The sequence below is a fragment of the Sciurus vulgaris genome (assembly GCF_902686455.1).
Source record: "Sciurus vulgaris genome assembly, chromosome: 9".
Taxonomy (NCBI): Eukaryota; Metazoa; Chordata; class Mammalia; order Rodentia; family Sciuridae; genus Sciurus; species Sciurus vulgaris.
Genome location: NC_136469.1, coordinates 145,441,410 through 145,455,486, shown reverse-complemented (window position 1 = coordinate 145,455,486; position 14,077 = coordinate 145,441,410). Strand labels below are relative to the sequence as shown.

The window sequence follows — 14,077 nt, the reverse complement described above, 5'->3', positions numbered from 1 at the left end:
AACCCCATCTCCTCACACTGTCTCCTGACACTCCATTTCTTCACATCCTCCATACACTCCATCTTCTCACACATCTTTACACACTCTATCTCCTTCCACTCCAAATCCTCACACTCCTTCTCCTCATTATCCCTCCTGACACCCCAACACTTCACAATCCATCTCCTTCCACTCCATCTTCTCACAGTACATCTTTGCACATTCCATTTCTTCACATCCTGCACACACTCCATCTCCTCACCTACATCTCCTCATAGTCCCTACTGACACTCCATCTCCTCAGACTCCGTCTCCTCACACTCTATCTCCTTACATTCCCTCTCCTCACACTCCACCTTCTGCTCGCAATCCCACTCCTGATACTCCATCTCTTCTCACTCCATCACCACACACTCCATCTAATCTCACTCCATCTCCACACACTCCATCTCCTCTCACTCCATCTCCTCCCACTCCATCTCCTCACACTCCATCTCCTCTCACTCCATCTCGTCTCTCACCTGACACTCCATCTCCGCACACTCCATCTCCTCTCACTCCATCTCCTCTCACTCCATCTCCGCACACTCCATCTCTTCATAAATCCCTCCTGACACTCCATCTTTGCACACTCCATCTCCTCACACTCCATTTCCTCATACTCCATCTCCTCATAATCTCTCCTGACACTCCATCTCCTGACACTGCATCTCCTGACACTGCATCTTCTCCTTCTTTTCACACTCCATCTCTTCACATACCATCTCCTCCCGCTCTTCCTCACACTCCACCTCCTGACACTCCACCTCCTCACACTCTATCTCCACACACTCGATCTCCTCATACTTCATCTCAAGTCCATCTCCTCAAATCCATCCCCTACACTCCCTCTCCTTACGCCACTAATTTTCACACTTCATTTCCCCACATTGCATCTCCTCACTTTCTCTTCACACACCTTCCCTTTCAGTCTGTACCCACCTATGTCTGCACACATGCATGTTTTAATGTATTGCATATTTTAAATATATGTGTATGTAGATATGTGGATGTTATTTGTGTGGTTATACATATATGTAAATTTTGTTTTAGTTTTTTATATTCTTGTGTCGTTTTTTGATATATACATGTAAGGTTATGTATGTCCCACATATCAGTGTGTTTATGCCTGTGTTGGATATACTTGCTGCATGTACATCTGTGTTGTTATTCCATTGTATATCTGTATGTGTGCACACATGTGATGTGTATCCACATATACTTTTTTAATGAAATGCAATTTAATACACGTTTTATTATATTTGTCACAACCAATTTGGTCAGTGCTGTTTTTGTTTGTTGTTGTTGTTCTAATGAGATATACATGACAACAGAATGCATTTTGACTCAATGTACACAAATGGAGCACATCTTTTCATTGCTCTGCTTACACAGGATCCAGAGTCTTACCATTTGGATCAGTGTTGTTTTCATGTCCTATATTTAATCATCTTTTTCACTGTTGTGTCTGCAGGACCTGAAGATAATCATTTTAAGGAGGAAATATTTATTTGGGGACTTATGGCTTCAGAAGTCTTAATCCACAGAGTGCAGACTCCATTCCCTGGGACTTGAGGTGAGACAGAACATCAGGGCAAAGAGTTTGACTAAGAGTGTGTCTTGTAAGATGATCAGGAAGCAGAGGGAGAGCCACTAGCCAGATACCGCACATCTTCCCCACAGACACACCCGAATGCCCACCTCTTTCAGGTAAACCCTTCCTGCTTTCAGTTACCCCCCCATCGGGGGATCCCTTCACTGACTGGGTGAAGGTTCTCCTAACAGTCATTTCTCCCTCAAGCCTTCTTGTCTTGCTTCACATGTGAGCTCCTGGGGGACCCGTAATATTTAAACCGTCCGTAACACCTCCCCACCAGAAAACACGCCACACAAAGGCGTGTCTCTTTACAAGGAATTCAATCATCTCAAATGTGTCAGGAAACATATCCTATAACCTTTAATATTTCTTAAATATCTCAAAAACTTGGAATGAAAACAAACTGGATTATTGTATGGAGATGAGAATACACCTACATCCACCCCTCAGGCCATATGCAGAGATCTAGGGGTTGAGATCACTCAGCAAGTTTTAGCAACAGACAGGGAAAAGTTGGGGCCCAAAAGAGTTGTTGAGGTCAAAGGGCAGACGGTTCCCAGGAGAGAGCCATCAGGAGACTGAGTCTACACAGAGCCAAGTCCAGCAGATGTGATCCTGCGATTAGACACACTGCTGCTCACTACAGGAGCAGACACTGTTGGCCAGCAGGTGAGGAGCCCGGCCAGACCCAGCCCTGCAGTTAGCCTCGGCAGCCAGGCCACGGGGCTTGGGGTGGTGGGTGTCTGTGGGTCAGCAGCCCCTCCCAGAGCCCGTGCATCCCAGTTCAAGGGGGCCCTGCCAAGGACCACGGTCCACTGTTGGGAAGGGATAGGGAAGCAGAGGTGTCCACAGGTCCTTACCAGGAGCAGATAGGCAAGTGGGGCCTGCAGGAATCAAGGTGGACGGGACAGAGACCATGCAGGATGGGACTGGCCAGAGGTCAAGAGTGTCGAAGGGAAGGAAACGAGACCCAGAGAGCAGCACAGGCCGTGCACCCCTGTGAAGAGAGGTGTGGGGCCGCGGTGTGTCCAGTCAGGCGCCTGCACTGGGACATAGGCACCGGAGAAGAAAGGTGTGGCAGGGTCTCCATCCAGAGGAGGCACGGGGTGGCATTGGCCTCCACCCCACAGGTTCCGGGTTGAAAGGATGTTTTAACCACGGAGTCCACACTGACCACCTGCAGCCCCTGGCCTATTCCCTGGACAACAGCATGACAACCCTTCTCCACAACAGGCAGCACAGGGGATGCAGGTTGTGCAGAGGCAGGGCAGGCAGGTTGTGCAGGGTAGGACCACACTGACTGAGGCCACCCTCAGCCAGCTCTCACGAAGGTCTGGCACCCCACACTGACTGGGGCTCACCCAGGGCATGGGCATGGGCAGGCACAGGCGACCCACCCTGGCCTGGCCGTCTCCCCTTGCTGCCACAGCAACCCTGGGAGGCCAGGTCAGGCTGTGCCGTGTGGCTCTCTCACTACCTGAGGTGACAGAGAGTGACCCGCGGGTGGGCAGCACTGGGCAGAGGGAGGGTCCTGCTGGTGTGAAGCAGGCCACAGAGTGTCCCTGCACTGCCCAGAACAAAGCACAAATTAAACCTGGGGGGGGAGTTCACTTCTGGGCCTTTCTTGTGGTACTTACGGGCCAAGGTTGTCCCGGGCAGCGGACACCAGGAAGCACCCTGGCAGGGGTGGGTGAGGCTTCAGGTCGTGGACGTCAGCTGACTCCACCTGCGGCCAGCCCTGGCCATGCTGCCAGCCTCTGTGAGCGCGAAGCTCAGCCTGCCCAAGCAGGACAAGGACAGACACAAGACAAAGGTGGCTCCATCCTGGAGTGACCACTGGGAGACCCCAGGGCTGGGGTGAGTAGGCATGAAGTGGGCACCTTTGCCAGGCTCCTTCTGGCCTCCAGGCCTCCAGCCAGGCCCTCTCACAGGGACAGCCCATGGCTGCCCTGTGCTCTCCCTCACCCCGCCAGACTCCTGCACCACAGGGCTGCCCACACAGCCTGCATCTGAATCCCAACCACTGCAGGCTGCCTCCTGCAGACCCAGCATAGGTGCCAGCCCTCAGCCCTCAGCAGTGGACACTCGCTTACAAGCTGACCTCCAGGCCTGAGGTCAGCAGCAAGTACGCCATCCTCTTGAGGGGTGGAGAAGGACCAGACAGGTACCCCTGTCCTCTGTAGACCCCACGTGGAGTGTACAATCAGGAGTCACATAGGGGCCCCAGAGAGGCCAGGTGGCCCATTTGTCCCCCCTAAACCAAGTGGAGGTGCCATGTCACCACACAGCAGACCACTCCGGCCACACCCGCTGCAGCGCCCACCACCTCAACACGACGTCACCGACCTGCTGCAGAGGTCAGGCTCCTGACCCCAAAACTCCAGGGGCCCACTTCTGGATGCGGCTGCACCGCATGCCCAGGGGGACACTTCGCGTTGGAGACATCATGGTGGCACCAGCCTGGTGTCAGTCCCATGCTGAGAAGGGGACAGCAGGTCCAGCTCTCTGCCTGGCATGGCCAGGTCCCTGAAGCACCTCCCAGGATCTGGGTGCCACAGAGCCGGCTGGTCACGCTGAACCTGGGTCCAGCCCCTCACCCGTCAGCTCCCTGGAGACGGGGAAAGGCTCCCACGGACATGAAGGGCAGCTGTCCTGGCTGGCCAGCACTCTCCTGGCAATGAGGGCCACTCGCAGAGTCCCTGTGGCCACGTACCGTGGGGCTGCCCAGCTCCCCCGCACCTTGGCCCACCCTCCGGCGGGGGTGGCGGCTGCACGGTGACCTTGCAGTAACCCAAGTGCCATCCGTCAGCGGCCGGCCGCCAGCCTCGGGAACACTGCGCAGCTCATCTGAATTCAAATTATCCTGGGAGCCGCGGCGGGTGCCAGCCATAACTCAGAGCCGGGAGGAGGAGCGGGCCGCCCGCAGATCGGACATCACCATACATTCCTGGGGCGTCGGACAGCGCTGCTAATGAAAATATCAATCAAAACTCAGCTGACTTAATGGTCAATTTAAATTAATTAATTGGGGAGGAGAAAAAGTCGAGGCAGGCAGCGGTGCTGGGCTCCGTCTCCAGTGGGCAGCGAGCAGGAGGCGGGTGCCGCCGGGCAGGCCTGGGCTGAGGTGGCTGCCCCGCCACAGGGGCCATGCCCACGAGGAAGGGTGCGAGGCCTGGGCTCACTGTCTTGGCTGCCCGCCAACCACAGGCACCTGTCCACCTGGCCTGTTGGTGGCTCCCACAGGGTCCCCTCCCATCCCTGAGAAGCAGAAAGCCCCTCGGCTCCATGGACAGGGAGTAACAGTATGGTGGGCAGGGGCAGTGCCCTGGGCTCAGGCCTGCTCCCATACGCCTGCCCGCCTGTCTCTGAGTCACGACGATGTGAGTCACGTGCCCAGGGCGCGGCAGGGCCCAGGCTCAGAGAGGCTCTGGGGCCAGGGGGTGCGGAGGCACCTTGAGAAGCTGGTCAACTTTCTTCCACACGAAAGCAGAGCAGCCAGGGATGCCAGGGTGGCCAGAGCCCAAGGTGTCTGCCGTCCCTGTGGCCACAGGGGCCCCTGGTCACACGCCACGGACCTGCAAGGAGCTGGTCACACAGCCCACCAAACAGGACCCCAGCTGGCAGGGGAAGCTGGCCCCATGCAGTCCAGGGCCAGGAAAAGCCCTGCTAGGCTTTTAGACGGGGAGGCTGGGAGCACGTGGCGTGGTGCCCACAGCCCCAGGCCTGCCGGACAACCAGGGCGGAGACGTAAGTGCTGCCCGCTGCCGGCGCGTCCTCTCCCTTGGTTCATCATCCAGCAAGACTCACTGGCCCAGCAGGGCTGGGTCTGGGTGCACTGGGGGGAGCCAGCCCCTCGACAGGCCTGGGGAGACACTGCCCAAGTACTGGAGGCCTGGTGAGGAGTGGCCACCAGAGGGCAGAGCAAGGTTGGCTGGAGGGGCAGGACCCAGGCGCTGGGGGCAGGGTGCAGTCTCACAGGAACACGGTGGGGGCCGCTGGGGAAGGAGGCCAAGGCGTCCGTCCCCAAGCAAGGTGGCTCCTCCCATCCCACCCTGCCCACTCACTGGCCTCCAGCCCCAACCAGGTGCCAACTCCTCACCCATCAGACTGATGGTGCCTGGCAGCTCAGTGAGGACGGGGCAGGGGCACATTCGCAGAGCAGCCACAGTGGAGGTGGAAGACGTAGTAGGGAAGCCAGGGCCCTGACCAAGTCCCCGTGAGTGGATGGGAGCGGGGCGGGGCGGAGTCTCCCTGGGGCAGGTAGGCACAGGACTGGGGCACGTGGAGTTCAGCTGGGGTGGGGGCTTGGGTGGGCGAGGGCCAGCATTGCAGCTGCTGTGGTAGCTGGACTCTGGCAGTGTCCCTGCTTGTCTCCAGCCCCTGGGGCAGATGTCTGAGGGAAGCCCTGGCTCGAGGTCCACAGGGTGGAGCAAGCCACACAGGGCCCTGGAGTCCAGTGCTGGCCCACTAGCCTTTGCCTCTGGACCCACCAGCACTGTGCCTGGTTTTCTGCCCTCTCGCCAAGGTCACAAAAGATCACCTCCCTTGGCCACTGAGGTCACCAAAGGCCCCAGCACAGGATACTCAGAAGTTGCCTAGCCCAGCAGGTGGAGGGGCCATGACTTCTTACCCTTTGACCCCTGGTGCCTCATCTGGCCTGGCCAGGCTGTTCTGACAAGGCCACAGTAGCTGTCCCTGTCCCCTGATTGGCTCGAGCCCTCGGGCAGCAGGGCAGCTGTGAACTGCCTCTTGATGAGCGTCTCTCCGACATTAGGTGCTGTGGCCACTCCTCCAGTAACTGTGGGATCAATTGCTCTGGGAGCCTCAGACCAAAGGACCCAGGGTCCAGCCCGCCACCCCTGGAACCTGCTGCACGTGACTCCCAGAAGACTCCTGTCTCCCCCGGGGCTTGCCAGGAGTCCCGAGGGGCCGGGTCAGAGAGTGTGCCTGGCCACCTGCCCTCCTGGCCTGGGTCAAATTCTAGGCTAGAGGAAGAATGTCCACCAGCCTCAGGGTAGTGGGGAGGCCCAGGGCCAAAGGGCTTCCAGCACTCCTGGTCCCTCTCCCTCCCTCCGAACCGCAGCCCCTCTGGGTTTCACTCAACAGGTGGCACCTCCAAGGACAAACAGCGTGTCAGGGGGCCTGAGGCCCAGACCTCACTCAAGGCTCCCCATCCACCATGAAGTGACCCCTGCAAGAGCCAGTTTCAATGAGAGCTGTGTGGCCTCAAGCCAGTCCCCCCACATCTCTGCACTCAGGGTCTACCTGTCTCCCAGCAAGAGGAGTGGAGGGTCCCCAGGCATGGGGTCACACCTGGGTCATGCCCACACCTCACCTGGGCAAAGGAAGGGGTGGCATAGGGTCCAGGGCCCACACCTCACCTGGGCAAAGGAAGGGGTGGCATAGGGTCCAGGGCACCTCGAGGGTCACTGCCCACTGCAGGTCTCCACCCCTGGATTTGGAGGGTTGCTACACTCTCCCAGGCAGAGAAGATGCTCCCTGAGACCGAAGGCCAGGGATCTCTTCCCCACCTACAGCCCCCAGTCTCAGGAATGGCATGGGATTCCTGTGGAGTCCCCAGACCCAGCACTGGCTGGAAGTAGGAAGAGCTGGCCCCTGGGGCACAGGAGCAGGCGGGACCAACAGAGGAGCCCTCTCCTCAGCTCACAGGCCGGAAGGCCTGGATCTTCCCCAGAGCTCCAGCTCCTGGGGCCCAGCAGGGCCCACACCAGCAGGCCCAAGCCACAGCCAGCACCAGGGCTGATCTTTGCTGCCACCCAGTGGCCACCAGGGGCAACGCAGGTGGACCCAGCATGTCCATGTAGAGAGGGCAGGAGGGCTAGCTGGTGGTGGTGGGTTGCAGGGTCTAGCCCCATGCTGGATCTTTCAGGCAGCAACCTAGACACTCTTTCAGCGCCTGGGAATTCAGGGCCCATCACAGCAGAGCATCAGGAGAGGACACTGCAGACACGAGTTCAAGAAGCCAACTGCAGAGACAGACGTGAGGACTAAGGAAAAGCACTCCAGGTGTCAGGGCCAATGCCAAGGTCAGAGAGGACCTCCAGAGCTACCCCGGGAGCAGCACTGAAGCTCAGCTCTGACTCTCCTCCAACGGGGCCAGTCAGGGGGCAGCAGCCAGGAAGGAGACGCAGCCTCCATCGCGCAAGACCAAAGACATAGAAAGACAGCACCCACAGTGAAGGCCAAACCAGGCCACGAGTCCTGAGCATGCATTTGGGGCTGGGGAGGGGAGCCTGGAGCACGAGGACGATGGACGTTCGGGCAGGGGGCCAAAGCAGCGGTGGCGGTCTGTGACGATCTGTGTTAGCCTTAGACAGGAAGAAGCCAAGCAAAAGCCATCGTCAGACACAGAGGGTCGATGTGCAGTTTTAAAGTGCCAAGCAACACAAATACACGCCTCTGGACTCCTGTGCACCACGCTCCCCAGCGCCCTGCCAGGCAGGTCCAGGGACAGACCCCAGCTGCAAAGGGATACCCATGCTGTCCTGCCATCTGCCCCTGCCCACAGTCAGCCCTGTGAGATCAGGAATATCTGCCATGGGCACAACTGGGGACTTGGGCTCCACACGAGGGGCAGGCCTTCAGACACCCTGGGGGACTCCTGGACACCGGTGGAGACAGAGCTGGACCAGGGAGGAGGCCTCTACAATCCCAACCATGCCCTTAAGCTGGCAGCTGTGTTCACAGGCAGCTGTACCCCACAGTCGGAGCATGTGCCTGAAACCAGAGACTGTTCCATAAACATGTACGTGCACATGTGCTTATACATATGTACACAGGCTGCACGTGGGTATTAACCCCAAGTGCACACACCCACAAGCACATGCAACGACATGCGCGTGTGTTAGAAACACATACACACAGACCCACATGCAGACACACATGCAGAGGGGCACACATGTAGTTACACGTGCACACATACATAGGTACATGAGCACATGTGGACCCCAAGCAGACCTGGGAGCATGTGTGTATGCCATGTACATGCAAACACATGCAAGTGCACACCTGTGTGTGGCCATGGACACATCTGCACACATGCATGCACACATATGTGCATGCATGCAGCTATACCTGCACATGCACGCACATCGCACATGCCTCCATACAGTCCACCTGGCAAAACATCGGCAGATCTCATTATTCCAACCCATACAACTGACCTAAAAGTTCACAAAGGACGTAAAACATTGAAGTAGATGATCTGGAGATTCAGAGACACCCTCCCAAACAACTCCTAAGTCAGAGGGCAAATAAAACACGGTGACAGGCGATTTGACACTCATACGGGAAGAGAAAGTGCAGTCCACGGCGTGGCTCCAGGAGAAGCTGGAGGAGAACCCACAGCCCTAAACGTCTTTATTACTGAGCAAGAGTGACTGAAAATAAATGAACTAAGCATTCGACACAGGAGGGAAAAACAGAACAATAAAGTAAATCCACGGAGGCAGGAAGGGGAGGGACGGAGATAAAGGCAGAATTAATGAATTGGAAACAAGAAAAATGGGAGCGCCCGTCAGTAAATCCAAGAGCCGCTCCTCTAAATAAATAAATAACATAAACAAACCTCCGACCAGTCTCATCAGCAGAGAGAGCACATGTGGGTGAGGGCCTGAGGGGAGCCAGAGCAGCAGAGCAGACAGAGAGCGACAGGTCGTGCAGTCTACACTCTGGACGAGACTGGTCATCTCCTAAGACTACATAAGTCACCATCATCAACTCACAGGCAATTGAAAAAACTGCTTCTGTAGCTAGAGGACAGAAGAGGCCCACCGTCAGGGCTCTGTCCCAGGACCTGCTGCTGAGCCACAGGACCTGCTCCCGCTGCCACTCAGAGCCAATGGCCACACAAGGACTTAGGCAGGGCTCTGGGTGTGGTGGAGGGGGGCCTGGGTCAGGTGGGGCGGGTCCCTGCTGGGCTTCTCTGCCCCTGGCCAGCCAAGGCTCTGGCCACCCGGAGCCGGCTCTGTCTCCCAGAGCTAGCACAAGGCTGTCCAGACACGGGGGACACAGGCCTGGCTTTCCTCTCCTCCCCTTGCTGGGTGGCTCAGCTTCCTGACCTGAGAACTGATCTTGAGTTTCTGCAGGGCTGAGGGCCAGTCAGGGGAGGTGACCTCCTGAGGCCCCCAGAGCTAAAGGCTTGCTATCTGGTCTTTGAGAAAAAGCTGGGGACCGCATGCCGACCCTGACACATGAAGGCCCACCTCTTCTCCTGGCGCAGGAACCTGCAACTGTCCAGTCCCTTCACATGGCTCCAGACACCGGTCCCGGCAGGTGGCATTCCCCTTCCCGGCTCCTCCAGCTTCCATCTGGATCCCCTTTGAGCCACGGCAGTGCGTGTTTCTTCTGAATCATCTCGGCCATGAGGCTTCCTCAGCTACCTTTTGTTACTGGGTGTTCCGATGGCAGGGTCCACCCCACCATCTCCATGAACCTGCAGCAGCGTCACGTCCAACAAGGAGCTCTGTCAGGGATGTCCACCAGCTGGAGCTCATACAGGGCAGCAGGTCTGTGTCCTTGCTGCTCTGAGTCCACGTGACCACTGACTACTGAGACAGGATGATCAGAATCCCGCTCGGTGCTCAAGTTTGGCAGCACACACCCTAAAACTGGAACAATACAGATTATCTTGCCCCTGTGCAATGATGACATGCAGATTCATGAAGCGTTCCATTTTTTTAAAAAAAGAGAGAATTGCTGGACCAATGGCCCCAGAGATTACACTAGAAAAAACTCTTTTGTGACAGGATGGAGCCAAAGAGAACCTGGCCACAGGTGTGATGGCCTTACAGTAAATCACACAACCTTTCCTGACACCTGTGCCCAACTCCAGCAGGGGACCAGGCTTCAGTCTAGAGGCTTAGAGAAATGGCCATTCCTAACTGCGTGTCTCCCCAAAAGCACATCTGCCGCCCACAAGCACTGACTGGGAACCGCTGACCTTATCAGCCACAAGTGACCAGGTCACCATCGACTCACATGGCACTGGTGGGACTCGCCCTTTACAAACAGGTTTCACACAGAACTTTCTACTTCTGTCCGCGAGAAAATCTGTCTATAAAGTTGGGTGGGAGAATAAGAACAGATGATGAATATGCCTGGAACAATTAGCTGAAAATATTCAATTATAAATTTATATTTTGAACAGCATGAATTGGAACTGTTAATTCATTTGCACATTAAATTTTCTCTATTTAAAATGTAAAAAACAAAACAAAACAAAACAAAAAAAACTCACTTCAGTGGTGGGCCTGTGAAGAATTTCTCCTTGAAGTCCGTCAGTTTGGCTGCAGCATGTACTTCCGGGAACGACTGCAGGCTGCCCACTCCCTGCCCTCATCTTTGTTCCGCCCATCCCGTTTCCAGCTACTCAAGCCCCAGGACCTCCAGCAGCACCTCAGCTAGCTCTTGCCCCAGGGCCTTTGCTGTCCCTGAGGGGAACGTGCCTCTCCATATCCCACCCTCCTTCTTCTCACCTTAAGAGTTGCACCCCGTGCCCAGAGTCACCAGTAGACAGCCTGGGGACCAACGAGCATGTGGATGCCAGAGACTCGGGCTTCTGGCCTGTCTAGAGAGGGTGTCTGCACCTGCCCGGACAGGCCAGGGTCAGGAGGCCACAGGGGACAGCATGGAGCCCAGGACCTTCATCTCCAATCACGTATGCCTCAACAGGGCCTGCCCCAGCCTGAGGGACGCTGCAGGGTCTGACTACTGAACAGACCCCAGGGACTGGGGTCGGGCTGGCCAGGCCCGGCCACTGGCCCAGAGCTTGAGGGCCTCCACCATCCCCATGCAAAGGGAAGGCTGCAACCAAACCCAGCTTCACCCTGGGTGGTAAGAGAAAGCATCCACACCCAACCGTGCTCCACAAACTCCAGGGACAGGCGTCTCCATGCAGCCACTGACATACCCCAAACAGCCACACTGGACAGCTGGTGGAAAGACACCTTGGACAGAGAGCAATGAGGACAGTGGCCACTGTGCTGAGGAGCTTGCTGCTCAGCTGACCAGGTAACTCTGCAGGGAAGGGCGTGCATGCTTGGAAAGATGTCCTGGGACACGTGCCAGGCATCACCGCCCCGCTGCCCTCGGTACACACGCACGGCCAGGCAGTGCCCACAGCTTCAGCATGTCCCCGGCCAGCCGGGCTGCCTACAGAGCCCCATGAGCCACCTCTGGGCTCAGCTCTCCGGGAAGCCTGCACAGGAACACTCTGGACCATGCTGCAGGGCTCAGGGCCATCGCCCAGGGCCTGTCCCCGAGGGCAGCGTGGGTATCAGGCCTGGCTCAGCCCACTGCCCTACCAGGCAGTGCTGGAGGACCAAGGAGCTGCAGTGTCAGAGGAAGCGAGAAATGGGAGGCAGCCCCTGAAGCAGGGGCCAGCCGTCCCCCCAGAAGCAGGGAGGTGGCCAGGCCGGGCAGAGCTCTCAAAGGAAGTCACCAGCAGCATGTCCCCAGGCTGACCCACGGGCATCCCTTTGGCCTGTCCCAGCCAGCCGGCACCCGGCTGCCATGAGGACCGCACACCCAGGGAACGTCTGGTGGCAGGAGGGGTCCTGGAGGTGACACCTGAGCTGAGTGACAGCAGAGCAGGGATTCTTCTTGACCTCCGATTGTGTTTAGCAAACTGCCCTGCATGATGGACGCTCCCACTGGGCACCTGTCCATATCCTCAGTGTACTTTTAAGATGTAATAAAACTATGCTCATAAAAGAGAGGGGGAGGGGCAGGGCAGGGGAGCAAGTGCCCACCTGGGGATGGTGGCTCCCTCTCCTGTGTGGTCCGAGCTCCCAGGGACGGGGCCACTGGCTGGGCTGGGGCGGCAGTGGCCAAGCACATCTCTGCCCTGTGATTGGTGGGAAGCCACCCGGTGCCACAGGATCACCCGTCCACAGGACTGGAGCCTGACTAAGTGAAGTGGCCCCACGTGCTGGCACGGTGCCCTCCCTGAAGGGGCAGTCCTGACGTGCAGCGGGCTGGGTGAGCCGCGCCCTCGCGCCTCGACACACTCAGGGACCCAGCCGCAACTCGGGAACAGGATGGAGCTGAGAGAGTTTGGTGGACAGAGCTTCTGCTTGGAAGAGGGTCCTGGAGATGATGTGGTGGCTGTAGGGCATCATGCCCATGCTTGGAGCACTGGAGTGTGCTCCAGAAGGCTGGGAGGCTGGGAGGCTGGGAGGATAGGAGCCTGAGACTGAGCAGGCAGTTGGAGGCGGGTGGCAAATCACAGGGTCGGGGTCCTGGTGGACAGAGCAGGGGCCCACACCCAGTGTGCCTGGCTGCGCACTGGGGCAGCTCGGGCAGGGTGGAGGCCCAGAGCCAAGAGAGGAAGCAGCCTGGGAGACACAGGCACGGGGTCAGGATCCCGTGGGTACAGAGGAAGGGGGCCGTAGCACAACCCAGGGGCCTCTGGGGACCTAATGGGTAGAGGGCGCAGGAGCTCCACAGGTAGGGACCCAACCCCACCAGGCCAGGTGGGCTGGGGGTGTGGCCCCTCGGGCCATGCTGGGTGGGGACCCAGAGCAAGCCCACCCTGTCCCTCTGTCCAGGAGGGCCTGTTGGTTGGGCAGCTGGGAACCCTTAGGGAGGGGTTCTTCCTGGGTGGGGGCTGAGGGATCTCCCAGGGGACACTGGGCAGCCCCAGAGTGATGGCCAGAGGGTGATGGCCCAGGGGCCTGGGGCTTGGGCACGTCCTGGTCCTCCAGGTCCTCGCCTGGCAGGGCAGTGTTGTCAGGGAAAGGTCCCAGACCCCTGCCTGACCTGGGGCCCGGCGGCACCCACATTCAGCAGCCCTCAGTGACAGCTCCACCAGACAGTGCCCCCAGCTGCCCAGCTCAATGCGCAAGTGAGAGGAGGCTCTGTGCAGGCCTGTGGGGTCCACACACCAACCCCAGTGAGGGGACAAGAGCCAAATGGCTCGGTAGAGCCAAGCTCAGGTGCCCCCTGGGCCACAGCAGGCTCCCTGCTCCCACAGGACGTTTCCCAAACAGTCCAGTCCGCATGCCTATGTCCATGAGGGTTAGGGTTAGGGTTAGGGTTGGCACCAGGCCTGGGCAGCAGGAAAAGCTCATCAACGCTAATGGACAGGAGACCAGGTGCTGGGCAATGTGAGCACTGTGGCCCAACAGGGGCAGCAGGTGACCACAGCCTGCTATCAGCCTCTGCAGGGCCCAGGCACCCCCAGACAGCCTCCTTGCCCCTGTGCCTGCCCAGCTCTGTGCTCTGAACCATAGGAGGCAGCTCAGACTAGTGTCAACCGCCTCCACCCAACTTCCATGCGGGTGGGGCATCAAGGCAACGTCTCTAGGAGTTTTCCCCCTAACGCCGCAGACTCCTCTTTGAGGCATGCCCTAGACCAAGGCTGGCTTCACAAGTTACAGGAGAGGAAGACAGGGAGCCCAGGACTCTGAACAGTGCCCAGCTGAGGTCAGTTGGTCTGCG

At 58.0% G+C, this 14,077-nt stretch overlaps 1 long non-coding RNA gene across 1 annotated transcript; it reads right to left on the bottom strand.

Moving 5' to 3' along the window:
- Positions 1-5,907: 5,907 nt before the first annotated feature.
- On the bottom strand, positions 5,908-10,024 carry LOC306670110. The gene is made up of 3 exons (XR_013766321.1): positions 9,841-10,024; positions 6,997-9,387; positions 5,908-6,950 (listed from the first exon to the last, which is right to left on the bottom strand). It is a non-coding gene; the product is annotated as an uncharacterized lncRNA (long non-coding RNA).
- Positions 10,025-14,077: the final 4,053 nt, after the last annotated feature.